Here is a 23,061-nt window from a genome sequence, read left to right on the forward strand (position 1 = left end):
ACAACAAATCCCCCCCCCCCCCCGAACAATGAGTCTCCTATGGGCAGTGGCAGCGCCCTCCCCAATCTGACCTTTCAACCTCCCTCCTATTCCTCAGCTCTGGCAGCCAAGGTAATGCCGAGTAAGAGACATGGAAAAAAAAATAAATAAGACATCCTGACCCAGAAAAGCACACTTGGCTCTGACAGTGCAAGTCCTGGTGAAGGGGAAAATATGTACAAAGTGCGGCCTTTGTTTATAGGGCTTAGGAACTGGAACAGCCCCGAAAGGGAAAGCTGCAAGGAGCAGTTCTAACTACAAGAAAAACAAACTGAGTCCCTTTGCCTCATTCCAATCTGAACTGAGATTTCAGCGAGAAGGACAGACCCGTGCTCACTTCTCTCCTGAGTGGGTCAGGCTAAAACCTCGACCAGCTAGGAATCTATGTAACAAAGCCACGGGCAAAAATAAATCAAAGGAGCAGAGGAGGGTCAAGGGTCAGATTTCTACCCTCTGTGAGCCTATTCGGTTAGCCCTGTCATTTTCTGAAGTTGCTACAGCTACTGGATCATAAGGCAATGAGCTCACAAATGCAGTCAGCTCCAAGGAAGCAGGATTGTTCCATGCTATTGAAGGGAAACCTGCATTTTGTCATCCATGATGAGCACTTACCGGCATTCCTTGCAGTGTTGTTCTGAGAAATGCATATGGATCCACACACATCCACCCAGGTGCAGTTCCTCCCATACGTGCTCACAGTTGCTATGTCAATACATGTTCCTCACTCCCAGTAAGCACGCACACACACACGCACACATATTCCTGAAGAAAAACAAACCCCTACCTGGGTAGATCTTCCTTTGGTGTAAACTGAATAGTTATATGGAAGTCAATGCACTAATTTCCACCAGCTCCACTTACAAGCTTGTGGATCTTTCTAGAGACCTGCTCCAACTCAGTCAGACGTTATGGGCTTGATTCAGGAATCACTGGGTGAGGTTCTGTGGCCTAAATGATCACCATAGACTAGAAGTTTATAACAGTCCTTCTGGCCTTAAAAGTCTATGGGTGAAATCCTGGCCCCAATTGAAGTTTTGTCATTTGCTTCACTGGGGCCAGAATTTCATCCTATGAATCCATGAACTTTAAATTAAGGTTGTTAAAACATTAAAAAATATATCTGTGAAGCACCACATGAGTTGCAAAAAGGTAAAGTGCATGAAGGTTTGGAAATGTTTTGTTTGGATTAACAGCGAATATTCATTCTCACTCCCTGAAAGTTCATTGGTAAATGTCACAGTAGCAAACGTGGCCTGAGAAATGGCTCAGCCTTTCTGAGTTTTAATTGTTTTGTGGACGGGCTAGCTCAGGGGTTCTCAAACTGGGGGTTGGGATCCCTCAGGGGTCACAAGGTTATTACATGGGGGGGTCACGAGCTGTTACCCTCCATCCTAAGCCCCTCTTTGCCTCCACCATTTATAATGGTGTTAAATATACAAAAAAAACGTTTTTAATGTATAATGGGGGGGGGTCGCACTCAGAGGCTTGCTGTGTGAAAGGGGTCACCAGTACAAAAGTTTGAGAACCACTGGGCTAGCTGCAGCTCCATAGTTAAAGCCCGAGCTGAGGTTTGGGAACACACGGTTAAGGCACCCAGCCGACCTTAACTCCGCCCTGCACTACTGCCATGAAGAAAAAGATAAAAAATCTGAACTCTCTTTAAAAATCAATTTAATCTAATCTGGGACCACAAACATTAAAATTCCTTAATTGTAACTGTATGTTATTGCGTGGCATAACTACAGGGCAGAGTTGAGGTCATTGTGTGACCTATCTCTGCACTGCCATCCTTTAATATGCCTGGATTTCTTTTAAATTTACCCATAACTCTATTTTTCCTGAGTTTAGTTTGGTTTGGGGGATAATTACAAACATCCCTGTAATGGATTTTACCCTTAATTACTGACATGGCCACCGAATTTTAACTTCAGTTTAAACATACTTTTTGTCTGGGAAGAGTATATCTATAGATTCACGCTTCCAAGGTCAGAAGGCACCATTGTGATCATGTAGCCAGAGCTTCTGGTCTGACAGAGAACTTCCCCATAATAATTCCTAGAGCAGAGCTTTTAGAAAAACATACAATTTTTAAATCAGGAGTGGAAGTGATGGAGAATCCACCACGACCTTTGGTAAATTGCTCCAAATGGTTATTTATTCTCACTGTTAAAAATTTACACTATATTTCCAATCTGATTTATCTAGCTTCAACTTCCAGCCATTGGATCACGTTACACCTTTCGCTGCTAGACTGAAGAACCCGTTATCAAATATTTGTTCCATGTAGGTACTTATAAACTGTAATCAAGTCACCCCTTAATCTTCTCTTTGTTAAGCTAAATAGACTGAGCTCCTTGAGTCTATGTCTATAAGGCATATTTCTAATCCTTTAATCAATCTCATGGCTCTTCTCTGAACCTTCTCCAATTTATCAACATCCTTCTTGAATTGTGGGCACCAGAACTGGACACAGTATTCCAGCAGCAGTCGCACCAGCACCAAATATAAAGGTAAAATATCCTCTCTGGATCTGGGCCTCTTTTCTTTACTTAAATCTGTTGCTGAGAAATGTTTGGGTATAAGGATGTTTCTTGGCTGAGTTAAGGCTTCATTTTTATGAGACACGTTGGTATTTGTAAATTTACCATTTGACTATAAATGAAGAGAATTAATATTTATTTTCAGCACCCTTAGCTGGGAATTTCCAAACATTTGCATGCTCAAATTTTGTAATTATTCCAAACCAAAAACATTTCTTTCCACAGACTCATTAAATATATGAAGTGACAACAGCATCATTCCCTCCACCAGTGACTGGGATACATATTACAGCATTTTAATCTTTGAATCTATACCCTCTAGGACCTCTCCCACATAGATTTGCAGCAAACAGTCATGAAATCTTTCACCCCTGCAGCTATTCACCTTGGCTCAGTCACTTAGCACAGAAACCACTAATGACATTCTGGGTTTAGACCAGTTCTGTTCAAAACTGCCCCATGCACTGATTTCTCCTGTAGGAACAGAGCATTAGAAGTTTGAACTTATAAATCCAAGCCATTTTCTAATAATAATACTCAGGCCATAAAGGGAGGAGGAAAGATAGTTCTTTCACTGCTGAACTGGCTGATCCAGTCCATGAGTGTACCCATATCCAGCTTTTCTCCAATGACAGGCTGAAAAGTTCGGTGAAGAGTCACACAAGCGCATCTCATAGGAGAGGGAGCAGTGCGACCATCTAGTCTGACTGCTGGACCAGTACATAAAAGACCTGGATTCTATTCCTGCCTCTGCCACAGGCCTGCTGGGTGTTGATGGGCAAGTCACTTCACTTCCCTGTGCCTCAGTTATCCCTTCTGGAAAATGGACCTAACCTCCCTTGTAAAGCACTTTAAGGTCTATGGCTCCACCAAATCAGGCAATTGTCCTGATACCAGACTATACAAACCAGGCTTAAGAAGACAGCTCAGCGCAGTGATCACTGGTCAGAGTGGGAAGGACAGCACCATCACTTCAGTGGCTTATATCAGTAGCAAATTACCGCAGGTCCTGGGACAGCTCTGCTGCTCCAGCCAGCAACTGTATGGGGAAGGGAAGAGAGTGTAGCCAAATCTGTGTCCATTCCCTGCCTACTTTTTATCAGGAGGGAAGAAACAGGCCTGTAGGCCCACTGAGAACCCAGAGCCAAAGGCCATATACGTTCGCTCTTCTTACTCCCTTGTGTGGATGTCTGGTCCAAGTCACAGTCCAGTCCTCTGAGCATAGGGCTCACTTTACCTTCTGCCACTCACTTTGCTGCAAAACACCCACTCTGGGGTGGAATGAAGCCTCAACAACTACATGACAAGATATTTTGAGCAGGAAAGGAAGAGGGATAATGTCTCCAGTTGAAATCAGGGGCAGGTAGAAAGGCAGCAGGCAATTGCTAGGGTTGGAATTCTTCCAGTTCACAGTGGCTGTAACTAGAGCTGGGTGAAAATTTTTGTCAACCAAAAAAAAAAAAATTATATGCAGATTTGGGTCAATCAAAACATTTTGTGATTTTGTGTTGAATTTGCTGAATTGTTTCAGCCAAGAACACCTCCCCCCCAAAATAGAAAATAATCCCCACATCTCAAAAATCTTTTGTTTCAACATTTCCAAATCAAAAATTTTCAATTTGAAATTATTTTTCCCTTCAAGTGCTATGTCAGTTCTGTTCAGAGAATGTAAAAGATGAACACTTCAGAAACAAAACAAAATGTTTCCTTCAAACCAGATGAAATCTTTTTGATGTTGGTTCACCTTAAAATACCACAAATGTTGGTTCCAGGTCACCCCAAAGTGACTTTTGTTTTCAGTTCCCTGCAGTAGAAGAATCAGTTACTCACACAGTAACTGTAACTTGGCAGATGTAATTCGGTACAGGGTCCATGAGCCAAGTCCTCCCTGGTGCAGCTCAGCAGAGCTCCATTGGCTTAATGGAGCTATAGCTCGCGGATTTACACTGGCTGAGGAACAGGTCCAGTGTCTTGGTTTTATGTCTTATCCAAAAGACAGACCCCCCAAGTAGCACAGTGCCTCCTAACAGCATTGTCAGGACAGCTCTGGGCCCAGGTGCCTATAAAAGGATGATGCCCCGCTGGAGAATTTTTGGAGTGCTGAGATGGCCACGTGTCTCTAAAGGAAGGGTCTGGGCTTCCAACGGTTGTGTGGAAGGTGTGGGGGCATCTTCAGAGCTGGAGCTCTGGCCCTTTTGCATTTTAAACCTGAGCTGCTTCCAGTGCCTCAACCCAGCCAGGCTTTGCCACAGAATCTGTACTAATTCAGAGGGAAAAGCGCCACCTATTGAATCACCGACACCATTTCCTGCAGCAGCGAGGCTTTCCCTGGAGGTCTCCTCTCCACCAATGGACCCAATTGAGGTCACGCTTGCAGAGCACAGAGGCAGCCTTGTGCACTTTCATGATTGTTTCTCAACAAAAATACTTCAGGGCCAAGGAGCTGTAGGATAAGGTGGTTACTATGATCCTGCCCTCAGACAAAGGGGAAATTGAGGCGCAGCCAGGGGAAGTATCGTACCTAGGGTCCCCCAGCAGCCCAGTGACACAGACAGGAAGAGACCTCCTGATTCCCAGTGCAGTGCACTACCTACTATAACACATTGCCCCTGAACATATATTTACTATATACATGAAATAATAATTAGTAATAATGGATGAATAAAGTTAATTTCTGAAGCATGTACCAAAGAAATGATTGGTGTATTAAAAAAAAAAAAAAGCAAACAAAACCCCATACAGTTCTAACCTGGGAGAAAGTTTAAAATACAGACCCAAAGGCATCCCTCTGCTGAGCTCAAAGCAGTGATGCCAAGGGTGAATTTTATTCAATTTGTCCGTGATTTGCCAAGCTCATTAATTTCCTCTTGCTTCCCTCCCTGTTAGTCCAGGAACAACAGCTCTTTTGCAACAGACATTGGAAGCAGGAAATCTCTGAGTATGTTTCTAATTGTCAGACTTTTTTTCCTCCCCTTCTGCTGTTCCTCTTCTTAAGGCAGCACAAGGGGGCTGAGAGAGGTGCCACTGGGAAAGCAGAAAGGAAAAATCAAGAGCAAAGGAAAAACCACACAAGAAGCAGGAAGATAGGTTCATGACCTTAACATTTCTTCCGATTGTCCGGGAGAGGGAGGGAGCGAGAGAGATAGGAAGTTAATATTAGAGCTGATGTGTGCAGAACCCCTACCAAAAACCATCAGAGAACTATGAGGGATGGACTGCATCAGCTACCACATTTTAGGGTTCCTACCTCTCATCATCTGGGGAATCCCCCAGCAATGTGTCTGCTATTTGTTCCCAGACAGCTGGGGTAATTCCACCAGGTAAGAGACAATCATTCAAAGTCTGGCTTCCCAAAAGGATTCACATGGAAGAGAAGCGTTGAAAAATGCTTGGTAATGCAAAACAATTTTGTAAGCAAAACACCATCATTGAGATAAGAGCTCCTGATCACTTATGGTCATTAAAGATCCCAGGACACTTTTCATAACAATAGGCAGGTTAGTAACCCCTGGGTCTTGTCCAGATTCCAATTTCGGTAATCCTATTCTTTCTTCCTAAATTCCTCTCCTCCTATCGTTTTATTGGGCCAAAGCAATCTACATTTGCTGCCCCCTTCGGGTGTGCTCTGGGCCAGGCCTCTCTTTGGATGGGAGACCTCCGGCAAATAATGTAGAAAGTGTTGATGAATCAATCAGTATGTGGCATAATTCTCCCAAAATCAGTATTGATTGGATGCTCTGACATGGAGGAGCAGTTTTTTGAAGACTTAAAATTCCTGACAACTTGTCATTTTATACATTCAACAAGACCAGTGTTATTAATGCTGGTGCCTTGGCTAAATTCCAGGCTGAATAATAAGTTTTGGCTAGTTAAAAAAACAAAAACAAAAAAAGCTTCAGTGTACTTTAAATTGGTACTAGATTCTTTTATTTTGGTCCTGTGACAGAGTGCTGGGAATCAATAGTGGAACCAGCACTCTGATCACTTAAATACCAATTAATCCCCCCTCAGGGTGGCCCTGACTGTGCCTAATTAGCAGATTAGAATGGATGGGGGAGGACTAAAGAGCTAATTAGTACACTAGCACAAAGGGTAGGAGGGAAAGAAAGGATGTGCTTGGGAGAGACAAGGCTAGCAGAGCCAGAACTAAGAAGAATTTCTCTCATCCCGCTCCATGACCGAGAATTGAGAGGAACAAATGTGGTAAACTACATGGTGGTGTTTAGCACCCAAAGATCTCTGAATAGTCTGTATAGAAAGAGCAGGACCTTGCCTTGTCACACAGTCCAATCTCCATTTGAATTCACCGGGAATTGTGGATGCGCTGCATTGCACAGGATCAGGCCCTTTACGTTCGTAAAGTGTTTAGTGTTGCTGTGCACTGTTGATCAAGTCCACACCAGAGGTGGCTGCATTTCAGTAGCAAAGTGATCCCCACATAACTGTGGCACCCAGAATTTGGCCCATAGTTTCTACAATCCCTTTACGAAGTAGTTTGAGATCTTTGTTGACAGGTGCCACATAGATGTAATATTATGGGGGATGGTTAAAAAAAAGCGGGAAAAATATTTCATGAAAGGTTTTATCAAAAATTCCCCTTTTTAACTTGGAAATTTCATCAACATTTGAAAAATTTCAGCCTGTTGTAATCATCATGGTTGGTTTTTACATATTAAAAATGCCAAGAGAATTCCTAGGGATGCAAGGTGCGTTAACATGACACTCAAATCCCATTTCAAATGGAGGGCAGACCAGAATTTCTAGGCTCAAACCATATCCCTGATGTGTACTTTCGTGGTGGCGGAGCTCTGCATAATAGCATGTTCAATCCCATTTTGATACAAGATCACGAAAGATAGTGGCATCTCCGACTGTGATCAGCGGACTCCAGAGATCAACAGAGCCCTCTCTGGTGGCCTCCAGAAGGAAATATTGTACACATGGTGCAGTGGGTCTCTGGGAGGTTGGAAGAGAAGATGGGTCTGTGAGTGGATGTCCATCTTCCTGAGTGGACCACCAGATGATAAAAATCGATGCGCTGCAAGCCTAAGAAGTATTTTCCATCCCTGCGTAACCTCACCCACTGCCTAGTCACCTGGATTGCCTCGAAGCAGCAGAATCTGTGCAATTTACAGATCCTCCTTATTCTAAGAAAATACACTAAGAAGCTAAGCAATGCACTTCAACTAAGTAAAAAATTATTCTGTGAGACGTGTTGACTCTGTAAATTATAAGGACTTAATTTTTCCAACCACAACTAGCAGAAAATGACTGTGTGAAATGATAAATGGAAAGAACCGTTAATATATTTATGGTCTGGCTACCAGTAACTGTACATCTTCCAGCTTATCCTGCATGCAGCAGAGATATACCAGGATTCAATGAGCCAAGCAGGAACCCCATGGGAGAGGTTTCTAATGCTTGGGGAAAAAAAACAACTCAGCTGTTACCCAAACCAGGTACCTGCAACAGGCTCCCCAATGAAAGAATGGGGTGAGGGAACTCAGGGAGGAAAGGAGAGAGTCCGAAGATGTGCTATTCTGTAAAAGGATAGTTGGTCATAAGCCAAAAGCAAACATTTCCTGGAACTTTTGAAAATATTTTCATTTCCCAGTTTTTGAAAAGAACTTGTTTGGAAAATGTTCATTGAATTTTACACTGAAAATTGTTTCAAAAAAGATGTTCAATGGTTGGTGTTTCTTTTTTTTCCTTTCCCCTCCCTTTTTCCTCTTTGCTGCTGAAAAGGGGGCCAGGTAGAAGAGGAAGAGAAAAGGGAAAGGGGAGGAGGGGAATCCAAGAAGGAAAACCAAAAAGTGAAGACAAAAAATGAAAAATATGGAAACCAGAATTTTTCATTTTCTAAAATTGGCACTTTTCAAAGAAAAAGTTTCATTTGAAAATTTTCAATTAGTTCTTTCCATGTTGTCTCTCAGTCCACTTCTAGATGTCTTCCACAATGCTAATCAGCTCTCCTTTCTGCTGAGCCCAGAGTATAGCTTGTTCACAGAGTATAGCTTGTGCACAGAGCCCTTATTTCTTTCCTCTTTTTATGGGTTAAGACCACTCTGCTCCACCCAATGAGGAAGCCAGAGGGGATTGGGTGAGAGCAGGAAGGCACCAAAGGTCAAGGAAACCACTCAAATGAACATTCCCCACTCTTCAACCAAGATCCTTTGTGAGTGGGATGCAAGATGTCTAACCTGGGAGCCAGAACATGGTTGCCTGGGAGAGAGGCTCTGGTGACTCTGTAGCCAGTGTTTACCTTACCTGTAGGTCAGCACAGAAGCATGCATTATCCACCATTTCCCAAGGGGGACAGAGACAAAGCAAGAAGGGGAAATTACCGTGGGACTCTCACCTGAACTGAACATGGAATAAATTCAGGAAAGACCTAGGACCCACGGAAGCCAGTAGAAGGACTCAGATTTGACCATGAGTTACTATTCAACACAAGAGGAATGGTGTTAAGGGTCTGATGACTGTCAACAATTCATCTCAGCAAAATCCATCCAGAATTCTATTTAATTCAGGAATTAATCGAAGCTGTGAAAACACCTAGCATTTCAATCTGAATGTTTCCACAATGTCAGACTGGAATAAACTTCACAAAGGACATTATGGTTAAATTCATATAAGGAGCGAGAAAATAGAATGAGACCATTGGAAAGACAGGAAGCTGAATGACAAAAATATATCTCCAGACCAAAGTGTCTAATGAAAGCTTAAAAATATGGCTCATAATGTCTGAGTCAAGATGAAGGAGGCCCATTTGTTAGCTTTGCAGGGAGACTGTTTCACAGAAGACTTTCTTACCAACAGCTATTTTAAGGAAGCTTCCCCTTTTTCCATAGCAAGAGCAATCTTAACAAATAGAAAGAGCAACCAGCACAAGGCATTTTAGAGAGGGAGGGTTTATGTATATTGATGACTTCCATGCAGAATGTGTGATTGAACTCAAAGAGCTTCCCGTGCTTCTATACTGCAAGCAGATCGACCCAGAAGCTTCTCTTCCACACACCATATAGGCATAATGTCTTCATTCTGGTCTCATAAACAAGACCCTTCCAAGCGCACATTAGTACTTTCTCTGGAATTTGGACATCCCCATAGGGTTCAAGTTCTGAGTCCGCGTATCAGTTGATGTGCATGTGCATTTATCTCTTGGGGTATATGTGTAGGGAAATGGAAGGTTTGGGTACATGTACCACTGCCTTCTACTAGATGAAATGTCTCAGAACTGCCCAAAAACGGAGTACAAGACAGCACTGATGGTTCCATAATTAAGAATGCAACTGAGGGTATCTCTGCAACATAGAATCATAGAATATCAGGGTTGGAAGGGACCTCAGAAGGTCATCTAGTCCAACCCCCTGCTCAAAAGCAGCTATGCTCTATTTTAGTGACTAGCTCTATCTGAGTTAAGGCAGGGACGTCTTCTCGAGCTGGAAACTACACCCTCAGCTCGCACTGTAGACGTACCCGGAGTTTTCATTTTAAGCCCAAATCTGTTCCCCCACCTAAAATCCACCAAAAAACTGGTTAATTTGTTGTGAAATCCTTCACTGCATCTCTAGTGACAGGAGCTTGCTTCCCAGTGCATTGATTTCTTCTATGTTTGCTGCCACAAGCCCTTCTTCCCTGCAGAGAATTTAACTTCCTCTCTCCTTCTCATTTAAAAACCTTTGTCATGTAACCCAGGTCTTGAACCTTCAGGCCTCAGATCCATTTGTGCAGTTTTCTTTGGAGGTGAGTACTGGCTACCGTTGTGGAATGCACCAACTGAGAGAGGTCTACACTGGATGATTCACAAAACCTTCACTGATCATGATAAATGATACGAGGTGCAAGAGTTCGGGAAATCCAATGCAATGGAAACTCTCCTTAATTAAAGAAACTCAGGAGCCTATGGACATTTTTTGTTCAAGTCGATGGAGAGATCTCCAAGGAAAGAGAACAGGAGACAAAGCGTGGGCACAATGCTCAACATTTCAGAACAGGCTGGTGAACATCCAAGAGTATGGGAGCCTGTGCCTGGTTTCCACCAGGTATCAATGAGAAGTAAAGCCAATGAAGTCACTGGGGTTGTAGCAGTGTAAATAACATCAGAGCCAAGCCCTAGATGGGTATCAGAACTTTGGGCCCATTCTTCCCACTTGTTCCTTACTCATGCAAGTATTCCTATTGACATCCATTACTCACACATGGGAGGGTTTCCAGGATCAGGGTCTGCGAGTTAAATCCTGCAGGCACTGAAATCAAGCAGTAAAACTTCTGTTAACTTCATGGGAGCAGGACTGGGTCTACTTGGAACTTCTAGGAAAGTGGGCCTGAAATTGCACAAGGATGGGTTTCCTCAGTAGGCTGCTGCTGCTCCCATCAGATGTCCCCTGACAACAGCCTTCCTTTCTGTATTTCAGCACTTCCTCTACCAGCAGGGAGGCACAGAGCCATGCGCAGGGGGAAACCAAAAGTCAACTCCAAATGTGGTTTGGGTTCACAGCAACCTTTGGGGTGAGATTCAGGGTTTACTTCCAAACTGGCTCAGCCACCCCAAGCATATGAATCTTGAACAGGAAACATTTCTCTTTCTCTCCTATCTCAAATTAGCTTCTAAATGCAGCCAACTAGGGTTGCCAATTTTGGTTGGATGTATTCCTGGAGGTTTCATCACATGGAATCATCTTTAATTAAAGATTAACCTTTAATTACTGGAGACTCCAGGACAATCCTGGAGGGTTGGCAACCTTACAGCCAACATTAAGCCAGTGTAGATCTTTGTCCTCCTCTAGTGGCTGGACTCATGAAAAGGATTTTCACAAGCCTGCTACTGCCCACAAGCTAATGGATCTGGTTCTTTAGCTCCAGCTGCAGAGTCTCATGAGCTTAGATCCAGATCAAGTGGGCTTTTAACAACTCTCCTAGTTGGATCTCCTACAGAGATTGAATCCAGAGCCTCTGGACCCAAAAGCATGGGCCATCAGCATGGAAAGAGGCTCCAGTAGTTCAGGTATTGACTTGGGAAACCTGTGCTCTGCCACAGACCACTAGGTGATCTTAGGCAAGGTCTGTCCGGGCATCTGCGAAGGATTGTGCTTCCCTGCCTTGCCAGGGTGTTGTGAGGATTAACACATGAGAGAGGGGCTCAGATACCATGGTGATGAGGGCTTCCCCCTTCTCCATCAGCCCCTCTGTGTGTGCAGACACACTTATATAAATCACTCACACAGGCAGCCGGACCCTGACACTTGTGGGGTTTGGTTTCCAAAACACTGGCCTCCGGTAGAAAATTCTGTTAGCTACTAGTAAGTGGGCATCCCCACCCAGGAACACACAAACCAAGCTAGCGTTCAATGGAGCAGGGAGTGGTGCTGAAAGGCACTGAGTCATCGGCCTGCAGGGAAATCAACAGGAATAAATGGACCATGACTTCAGTGGAAGTAGTAGCCGGGTAGTTAGGACTAGATTACTGCTTTGTTTTCTGTACAGCGATTGGCTCAGTGCCGTCTGACAACAGGGGCCTCATGCATTATTTAAATACAGGACATTCCAATTATTTACTCAAATAAACAGTGATCTGGTGCTGTCCCAGCTGTTTGCTCCATGCTTTAGGGAGCCAGTGGCATTCCCTGCGTCGCTTTGGCTACCTGTTCTCGCACTCATTTCAAAAACAGCTCCAAATGGCTTCTTGGGGGCTCTTCAGACTTAACTAAAAGGTGAATCGCAGAGCTTCCAAACATTGTTTTCCCATAACGACTTCAGGTCCCAAATGAGGAACAGAACTCAGAGCATGTGGAAGCCCATCCACAGGAATAACACGTGTACTTAAAAATAACAGAGACCGCCTGTGTCATGGCCCACACAGCCAGCTAGCAATGCCCTTCTCTGGGGAGCAAACAAAGGGGAATCCTAGCTTTCATTGGTGGTCTTCTTTTTTTCCTAGATACCCAGAATTCTTTATATTAAAGAGAAATGGAAAAGTAGAGTTCATTATTGCAACAGTTTTTGAGTCTGCATCGCTTTCATTGCCTCTTCATTTATCCATCATCCTACTTTCTCTCCAGGTCCTGCCCCCCGAGGCATAGCTCTAAGAAGCCTTCTCATTCTCCATAACCTTTTTATCAGGTATTAACTGATTTTTTTTGTTCCCCTTTATCTCTTCCCCGCAAGCTTAGACTCACTACGTACTCCAGTTTGGCTACCTCTCCATGTTCCCATTACCATTAGAGACCGTCGAGTGATCCCTTGTAAAGCAGCAGACTCCATGTGCAACCTACAGCGAGCTCATGGTTAAAGCTTTATGAGTCTGCTTCTGCCCTTAAACTACTAGCTCTGTTCATTTAGCTGACTCTGGAGCCGCACATGCTTTCTAAATCCAGAGGTTCCAGGTTCAATCTCCCCAGACAATCTTACCAAGGGCCTCATTACTCCAGTTGGTTGGGAAATGATTTTGTCCCTTACAATCAATTGACCAAAAAAAAAAAGTTTTCATTTTTGTCAAAAGTTTCCTTTGAAATTTTTCATTTTTTATTGAAAAAACGCAATGTTTAATTGATGATAACCAAAACATCTTCTGCTTTAGGGCAAAACCTGAAGATTTTCAATGAAAATAGATGATTTTTTTTTTTTGGCTGGGAAAACATCCATGTAACTGAAAAGCTGTATTCCATGGAAAAGTGTTTTTATGGAAAATTTACAACCATCTCTAATCATTTCATGCACGGCTATTTTTCCAAGGAGTTGTGTTTGTGTTTTTATTCTAATCTCCTTTTTATGATTCACCAATTTAGATTAATCTCCAAGTCACCCTGGATCAGAACCTCTAGGCCTAAATGTGAAACCACTACTCATGGGAGGCAGACGGTCTCACTGACGTACTTAACATCTCTTAGGAATGTTCACATTGGATCACACCAGGTGCATCTACTACAGCATCTCTGCAGCACACAGCAGTTGTAGGCTGAATCTGTGAGCTCCCTTGGTTCATGCTTGATGCCTCCTATCTCAGAGCTAATGGTCTGGCTCCTCTCACTGCCTGCCTTTTTTACATACCCTCAGCAAAGCATCCGGCTCCACCCTGTGCATCCAGCTTCCCCAGACAATGTGATCAGTAGTTACCTGGATTTACTCCCAAGTTCACAGCACCTGACCAGACCTCAGCTCTGCTGCAGCTGCTGTCATCACAGGCTCTGCAACGCTAAGGAAATAGCTGTCATCACAAGCTGTCGCCCAGGAGAACACAAAGCCGGGAGCTCCGCCCTTGGTAGGTGTGGGCTCCGCCCTTGGTAGGTGCAGCTTGTGTTGGAAGGAGTATTTAGAAGGGCGAAGGAAAACACATTGGGCACAAAAATTGGGCATGGGACATAATGAAGGAGAGGAGATAGGGCAGGTTGATTATGAAGAGGGCAGAAGTCCAGGAGGAAGGAACACACTGCAGTAGAGAAAGTCCTTGTGGTCACCGGGGCTTCCTCCAGAGGGGGTTGACAACACAGGAAGAGAAGCAGAGGAATTGACTCCTGGAAATGGCGTGGTGGGTGGGAAGGACTCTGAGGTGGACAGAGGACCAGGACGTCACAGGTGGAGGAGGAGGGGACCATAGAGCCTACTGAGGGGAGGGCTCAGAGAGCTGGGAAGAGGAGGAGGGAGAAAGGATTGGAAACGATGAATGGAAAATCTGGAAGATGGGAATTGCTTGTGTCGACCATGCAGCGCAGGGCAATATTAACATGCCTTACGCTCTTGGCAGTGAATGACTGAGGTTTGCTAGCATCTGTTTGCTTTCAGTGGCCTATACGAAATGAATCGGTGGCTGCAGGCCAGTTCTGAGTGGTCAGTGTCCAGATCACCCCAAACCCACCCTCCCAACTGGCACTAGTTGTTCCCCTGCTTGGCACTCTCACTAGAGAGGCCCCAGGCTGAGCTGGCCTGTCACCCCTGGGGGTGGTCCCCGTAGCTCGGGGTGGAGGTGTCTTGGAAGGGCTGCATGGGTGGCAGAGACACTCGCTTGTGTTGCGCCTAGTCTACGGCCACAGGACCTCTGTCTGTTGGGTTGTCAGTCTGGCCTCTTACAGCAGCAGCAAATTCACTAAAAGAAACGTGTGAGAAAGGAAGAGTCTATTTTGCCATTGCTCTTTATTTTAATCATACAATGAAAATGACAATTTTTATGTAGAAGCCATTAAGGATGCAGGACATGTCAGCGCCTAGCCCTGGGGTTCTTTCTTTTTGCTGGGCTGTGGCAATGCAAACACGGCCCATCATGATATTTATACCTTTAGCTCTCCCATTCAGTGCATTACTAACACACTGGTGGGCCCCTTGTTCTTGGTTGTCTATTTCCTTAAACTTTCTGCCCCCTTTTTTATTATTATTATTTTTTCTGTCATGTGCGCAGTTCCCAAAGGTCAATCAGACTTCACGGATAGAGCCATTCTGTTCAGGGGCTCGCAAGCAGCTTGCTTATGAATGAAGAAGGCTTTGTGAACTTCCAGGGACCTGCTGAGTTTTTCTAAAAAACTACCAGTGGGACAAGAAGCTTGGGAAAGCGAAGGCCTCTTACGGAAACAGAAAACAGAGGCGCGCTGCCAATAAACCTGGGCTGACGTTCCAGTTTGTCAGACTCATGTCCAAGTAACAAGCCTCTCGGAAACAAATGGAGTAGCTACGTGACTGGGGTTGAGCCTTCTGTGCATGTGCGCTCAGTACAGTACGTATACTGCCATGGCGAGTGGTTACATCAACAGCCAAACACAAAGGTGCCATGAGATAAATAGAACAAAGAGATCAGGGCTTCATGGAATAGAAAACCAAAAGGATGTGACTTAAGATGGAGCCATTCTGAGACAATGACTGGAATGTACGCAGAGTGGATACACACTAGGCCCAATTCAGTTTTACAAGGGTGAAACTCCAATTAACCCTCAGATACACCAGTATCAGAGAAAAATCAGGAACCATTGTGCTTATTAGCAGACCCCCGCCCCTGAAAAAAAAAAATCATCTTTGCTACATTACAGATAAGCTCGCTAAAAGCAATTCAAGAGATGGTGTATCACATCCATGAACCTCTCCCGTAAACATTAAAAAGCATGGAAATCACAAGCTATGGATAGATTCTTCCGCATAACCTTAACTCTGCCCCAGTAGTGCAATTAATCACTTCAATACCTTTCACATATTACATCTGGAGGATTCAATATAATTCTAGATTTTCCAGATGGGGCTGAAAATGAGGTTTTGGTGGCCATGCTAAGCAATTTTAGACACTCCGGTTGAATGTGGTAGTTTGAAAGTGACCAAGGCGATAAAAGATTTGATTTGGGAATAATTAGAAGGGCTGGGGGCATCTCTGCTTTTTGTAAATCTGTCTATTCTGAACTGAACATGAGTCACCGCTGCATTATTTTACTTCTAAACTGGCATTGTCACTCAGACTGAATTCACTGCAGTGGCGCGAACGGAGAGAATTGAATTAACCCAAGAACCTGGAACTGAAGTATCCAGTTGTGCCCATACACTTTTCTACCACTCTCATTTTGTTTCAAGCAGATAAGATGCATAACTTATCATTTGCACCTGGTTCCTACTCACCCCAATGTGATGGCAACAATGGAGCAAGTGGATATTTAGATCAGTGGAAAGATTCTACTGGAATCTCTTAGGTTCTACTAATCACCTAAGATTAGGATCACCACCAGGTCCTTGCTGCTTGAGAACTTAGGGTTTGATTTAAGGTCATTTACTTTGTATATTTTAACATGTGATGTTGGCTATTTGTGTTTTAATGGTTATAAAGCTTTTTGAATCTACAATCATTAAATAATCACTGTCTGACATCTCCCTAGTTTAATCCCCCCCTAATTTCCTGCAACTGTGAAAAATTAAATTGATTCAATGGATAATGTTTGATTTTTTTTATTCGAAACTGTAAAAAAAATAAAAATAAAATTCTACCAAGCCTTGTTATAAGCAATTGAAAACAGTCTTATAATGAGAAGCACTGGGCAACCTTAACTATAGACATTTCTAGTAAGCTGAGTGAAATTTTTCAACCAAAACCCTTTTTCCAGTAAAAATGCAGATAAGAAACACCGGAGTATTTTGCAAATCCATGTTGATTTTGTTCAGTTGAAAAAACTCAAAGGAAATTCCAAAAATTCTGAAATATTTTGTTTTGTCATTTTTTAAATGAAACATTTTGAATTTTTTGTTTGAAATGATTTTCTTTACTTAAAAATTAAAAAAAGTTAAAAATGCTTGAAAGCAGAAGAAAGCATTTAGTTCTGCCCAAAGCATTTTTTTGGTTAATTTTTACCACCTTTCAATTTGCCAAACATTTCAAAAAGTTTTTTTGACTTGACTTTTCCCCAATTTTTTGGCATTTCCAGTGAACTGATAAATCTGCTATTTGCCCAGCTGCAATTGCTATCTTTGCCACCTTTAACATATCAGCGGATGATCATTATCAATCACCTTGTGTTGCTGTAGGGGTGCCAGAATTATGATAAAATTTTGTCTTTTCTCTGAGGATCTCACAGCACATTAGAAACATGCCTCACTCCCTCCTTGCAATGTAGGTGAAAGTTGCCATCTACATAATACACATTGTAGCCTGTACTAGAAAAATGAGGCAGCACAAAGAAATTAAACAACTTACTCAAAGGCACTTACTAAGTGGAAAAGCCAAGACTAGAATTCAGGACCCAGGACTCTATGCCCTGTGCTCTAGCCACCCATCCACCCTTCCCCCGGTTTGTTAGAACAAACCTCTATTGTGAAAGTCCAGACGGATGGCTTTGCTGCTAAGAATTCCCTCCGCACTGAAGTTTGCCATATACGGGCTCAATAAAGGGAGCAGATTTTGAGTTGTGCCAACATCTATTTTGCTGTTTGGAAGTTATTTGAAATGTTACAGGCACTAATTGATTCAATATTTTGACCAAGGATGTCAGAGTAGTCGAGGCCTTTTCAAAATGGCTTCATCAAACAAAGGCCACAGCAGGGTTTGTTCTGTGCATTCAGCTCCTGGCTTTGTAACGCATTGGCTTGGCTTACGCCATGCAAATGCCTCCTTCCTCCTCTGCTTACCTTCTGGGAACATGCACGCATCCAGGAGTTGCTCCCAACAGTCACCCCTGCAAATTGCACCTTCTCCTCAGGATGCCTGTAGCTCCCCCTCAGGCCCTGGGGTCACGTTAGTGTTCAAGTCCTCTTGACTAGTGAGCTGCGTTGTGCCCATGCTCACCCCTTATAGCTGCCAGAGCTGGAAACCCAGCTCTATTACAGCTACGGAGGCCTTCAATGCAGTACTTAAGGAAACCTGGGCTCTCCCTAGCTACAGACTCCAGGCTTCCTAGAGCCAGACTGTGTAACCGGTGTGTAGTAGGAGTAAGAGGCAGCACCCCGGGTAGCTGGGGGAACTCCTTGTGACAAGGCTGCCTGGCGCTGAGCCCAAATCCTGCCGCACAGCTGATCAGGCCATTAAAAGTCCAGTTGGCAGAGCTGGCAGGCTCCCTATCTGGCTCTGCGTGGCTCCCCGGAAGAGGAGACATATCCCTTTGCTCCTAGGTGTAGGGGCAGCTAGGGGGCTCCATGTGCAGCCCCAACCCCGAGCGCCAGCTCCACAGCTCCCATTGGCCAGGAACCGCAGCCAATGGGAGCTGCAGGGGTGGCACCTGCGGACAGAGGTCGCCTGCAGAGCCCCCTTGCTGCTCCTCCGCGTAGGAGCCAGAGGGACTTGTCGCCGCTTCTAGGGAGCCGCCCGAGGTCAGTTGCGCCTGGAGCCCACACCCCTCATCCTCTCCCACATCCCAACCCCCTTCCCGAGCCCTGAGCTCCTTCCTGCACCCAAACTCCCTCCCGGAGCCCGCACCCCCTCCCACACCCCAACCCCCTGCCCCAGCCCAGAGCCCCCTCCCACACTCCAAACTCCTCAACCCCACTCCCCAGACTGGAGCCCCCTCCTACACTCTGAACCCCTCATTTCTGCCCCACCCTGGAGCCTGCACCCCCAGCCGGAGCCCTCACCCCCTCCTGCAAAGCCCCTGCTCCAGCCCTGAGCCCCCCTCCCACACTCAAATGCCCTCCCAGAGCTCACATCCCAAACCCCTTCCTGTGCCCCAACCCCCTGTCCCAGCCTGGTGGAAATGAGTGAGGGTGGGGCCTCAAAGAAGGGGCAGGGCCTCAGACTGGGCAAGGGTGTTCGGTTTTGTGCAATTAAAAAGCTGGCAACCCTGTGGAGCATGTGAGTGAGTGGGGTATGAGATGTGGCTGCTGCCCTCACCTCCCAGTACATTCATGGATTTTCTGGAGAGAAGTTACCAGGCTCTCTCGCACCCACCTGCTGCAGCGAGAAGCATCCAACCCTGCAACTGCCACTGGCTACACAATCTGTGTCTTTAATCTTTTGATCCCCAGCAGCGCTGAACAGCACCCAGACGCTCCCTGTAGCGCCGAGCTCAGGTCAGGCAAATGCCCTCTTCCCCCTGGCTCTCCCTTTCACCAACCTGCCGGCTCCAGTCCAGGCTGGCAAGAAAGCTCAGCTAAAATTAACCAACTGCAGCCATACTGGGCTGCAGTGTACAGAGCTGAGCTCAGCACTGCAGGGAGTTAAGAAAGTAGATTTAAAACTAAAAATTGGCTAGCCAGATCCCTTCCCAATACCCCCCCCCCCCCCGCACAAGCTTTCAGGGTTTCATTTCTGAAAAGAGCCAGGCAGCTAACCCCAGGCCAAACCCAGGGAAGGAGTAAAGGGGAGCCAAAATCAAGCGAGCTCCACCTTTGATCCTGTAGTAAGGGCTTCATCCCTGGAGGCACAGTGCCCCCTGCCCCATGGCCCTGTCTCATCCCACCCCACCTTCCATCCATGGGGCTCTCCTCACTGGCTAACCTGCCTCCCCTGCCCAGCCTGCTTCATTAGCCGTCTTTCCCCGCATCACAGGGTGTGCTACCTACTATGGAGTGGCGAGAAAGAACACATTTGGGTAAAAACAAGCCCTGGCTAATGTGCTGCTCTCTCCAAAGTGCGCCTGGCTTTAGCAAAGTATTTAATTAGCCTCCACAAATGTCTTTTCCTTGCCTACAGATTATAGCGATCTCAGCCCATGCAGCCCTGGAATGAGATTCCTTCCGAGGACATGCTCAATTGAGAGGTAATGACATTGACTTGGTGTGCAACAGAAAAGTAGTAAGAAAAGCATGGAATGGATTTTATTAACACTATCAAGCTGCTTGTGAAGGATTTTGTGACTATAAATATTGGTGACTTCTTTCTTTGAATGTCACTGTAATTGGCAGTGAAAGTCACTAGATTTGTCATGGGTCACTTAGACACTTATTTTCTCACGAGGGAAACCAAAGTCACAAAATCTAGTGAGAAAGTAGCTAAGATGGCAACACTCGCATGCAGGCCGTGGCCCTGTCCTTTTCTTCTCCTCTGTATGCAGGCCACACCCTCTCCTGACCCCCTCACATGTGGACCATGGCCCTGTCTTCTCCTTCCTCATATGTACGCAGGCCAGGCCTCTACCCCCACTTGCACGTGTGCTTTTGTCCCATCCCAGCCCCTTTCAGATGCAGGCCACAACACACCAGATTCCCCTTTGTGTGTGGCCCACAGCTTGTCTTGCTCCCCCTTGTACGTGGGACTTTGCTTGTCCCACACCACTAACATTTGCCCTTGCTGGTGTGGGAGCTAAGTGTGGGGTGGGATGGGCATTCTCCTCTACAGCTCCAGCACTCTGTAATGGTTTTACTCTGTATCTCCTCCTTCTCTGTGCCCCTGAGGGTCTCTCTCCTCCTCCATTTGTCTTTTGCAGAGCTGGGCTAGGAATTCACAACAAATCACTGATGCGGCAAATTTTGCTTCTTTTTCAGTTCATCAGCTGGCCACAGACAAATCACAAAAATGATTATAGGGCTGGGGTGACTCTTGCACAAGACTGAAAAGATATGGACTGTTTAGTTCAGAGAAGGTTTAAGGAAGTGGGGACAGGACAGCAGTCTACAAACTGATGAATGGTTTAGAGAAGGTAAACTGGGCACTCCTGTTAACCCTGACTCACAGGACAAGAAAGAGGAGACTGAAAAGCAATACTTTTAAAAGTGAACAAAGGAAAATGTATATAGTGAACAAACAACCTGTGGAACTTACTGTCACAAGATGTCATGGAGACTAAACTTACTAGGATTAAAAAAAAAAGACATTTATAAGAATAATGAGACCATCCAGGGAAAATTATGAGGGATATAAACCATCATAGTTTAGGGAATGAGCCAACTCCAATACAGAGTTCTCTTCAATTTATAATTGCCCTTTGCTTTACAACAAAGTTGGCTATTTACCACCCTGATTGTTTCCTTCCTACATTCTTTCTTGCATATGTTACTAGAAGCAACACTGGAAAAAAAATCTGTGAAGTGCCTTAGCTCAGGTTTCACAGATTCATAGATTTTAAGACTAGAAAGGACCATTATGCTCACCTAGACTGACCTCTTGTGTAACACAGGACAGAGAATCTCCCCGAGCAATTACCTTCCTCAAGCTCATAACTTCTTTATAATAATATTTTTGCCTAACCTTTGTCTAACCTTTTTTGTCATCCTCTAGTCCAGTATTTCAAGATTTTTTTAGGTCAGTATTAATGATTCAGACTTCCTTGGCCAATTCCTTTGATACTCTTGGGTCCTATGCATTTAAAAATGTTTAACTTCAATAGCTGCTGCTTACCAGCCTCCTTAGTTACTGATGTAGTGGAAAGTAGTTTGTTATTATGTTAAGATATGACTACACCATCCTGCTTCTTTCTGAATGCAGAACAGAATGTTGTATTAAATACTACTGCCTTTTCTGCATCACAATTGACAATTTTACCACCCTCATCTGGTAGCAGACCTGTACCATTGCTAGGCTTTCATTTGTTCCTGATATATTTAAAGAGTTCCTTCTTATTGTTCGTAACACTACTAGCCATGGGCTTCTGGTTACCTGGAGCTTATGAGCTTGGTGATGGCTTTGGTGGCCTTGGGCATGATTAGTTTGGCTAGCAACCCTGGCAGCAGCAGCAGATGCATGGTTGTGTGGTTCTTCTGAGGAAGCAGTTGTCGAGCACTTGTTGAAATGCATCAGAGGGAACATCTCCTTGGTGATGTGCTCAAAACCATCCCGGAGAAAAGGAATCATGATGCCCATGGTGTTGGCGGAGGTGCCAGTGTTGGGGGAACCTGCTTCAGCACCTCGCATGTGGAAATGGAATAACTCTCCTTCCCGCTCCTGCTTATCATCCCCCTTTTTCTGAGCCTTGGACACCTCTTCCTTGGAGCCTTTCTTGGGGGAAGAAGTGGACTTGGCTGGCTCAGGTCTCCTGAAAGCTGGCTACTCCCTGCTGCCCAGAACTGGTCCTCTTGGCTGCATGTGCATTGGATCTCTCTGACTCCCAGATTCAGGCCCAGCATGGGCGCTCCCTCCAATTCCTCTGTGTTTTAAGCTGGGATTTTCAAAGGAGGCCATGGGTGATAGGCACCCAAATCCTACTGAAATTGAAGGGGAGCTCGGTGTCCAAAATCCCAAAGGTATTTAGGCACCTACATTGATTCCTATGGGGGTTGGGCACCTCAGGATCTGGGCCTACCTCCCTGAGCTCCCTTGAAAACTCCAGCCTAAAAAGGACTAATATATGCCATAGCGAAAGCCGTGCAAGTAGCTATGGGGCTATTGTGATCTCATTTTAGCAAGAGCACACTTGTTGAGTAACAACTAGAATCCCAGCTTAGACAGAAGTAATTCAGAATGACAGACACACGGTCCCTGTCTCAAAGGAAGCACTCCAAGACAAATGCAGTTCTTTGGTGCTTCACAGGCTCTTCTTGTTTCTCCTCCCCAAATCTCCCTCTTCATAGCTGTCAGGTGAGAGCAGGTGCATTGGTCGTAACTCGGGGGCAAACAGGGAGAAGCAAGTACAGGGAATTCACTCCTCCTCCTTTCAGACCTGTGCAGGGGAGCTAAAGACCCAGCTGTGTTAGCCATGGCCGTAGCTGTGTAGCCCAGACACCACTAGAGGAAGACAAAAGTGTAGTCCTGAGTGGGAAAATATGGAAATACCAGCACTGACCACCACTTTGCACCAAGAGTCTGAGCCTATGGCTGTGGGACTGGGCTCAGTGTAGCTTGGGGAAATACAGGGTGCACACCCGAAAAAGAGACGTAGGAGTTCTACCCTAGCCGCAGAAGAGGCATTGTGCTTGCCTGTGTCTTCTGCAAGCAGGCTGTTCCAGAGACTGGCTCTGGAGAGCTTTGCCTCTGCACCTAAAGGACACGAGATCTAGACCAGTGCTACTGAAAGTGGTGGTGCCGGTCCACGAGCCATCGGCTGCTGGTCTGCGCACACATTGGAAAAAAAATTGCCGGTCCCCTACATCAGATAGCTTGAGAAGCACTGATCTAGACTATTGCCGAATAGGAAGCACAAGTCCCTAGTGTTGTCAGACA

At 45.1% G+C, this 23,061-nt stretch overlaps 1 pseudogene; it reads right to left on the minus strand.

The window, feature by feature from the left end:
• Positions 1–21,557: 21,557 nt before the first annotated feature.
• LOC140915178 (histone H2B 5-like) lies at positions 21,558–22,599 on the minus strand (annotated as a pseudogene).
• Positions 22,600–23,061: the final 462 nt, after the last annotated feature.

The sequence above is a fragment of the Lepidochelys kempii genome, chromosome 7 (assembly GCF_965140285.1).
Source record: "Lepidochelys kempii isolate rLepKem1 chromosome 7, rLepKem1.hap1, whole genome shotgun sequence".
Lineage (NCBI taxonomy): Eukaryota > Metazoa > Chordata > Testudines > Cheloniidae > Lepidochelys > Lepidochelys kempii.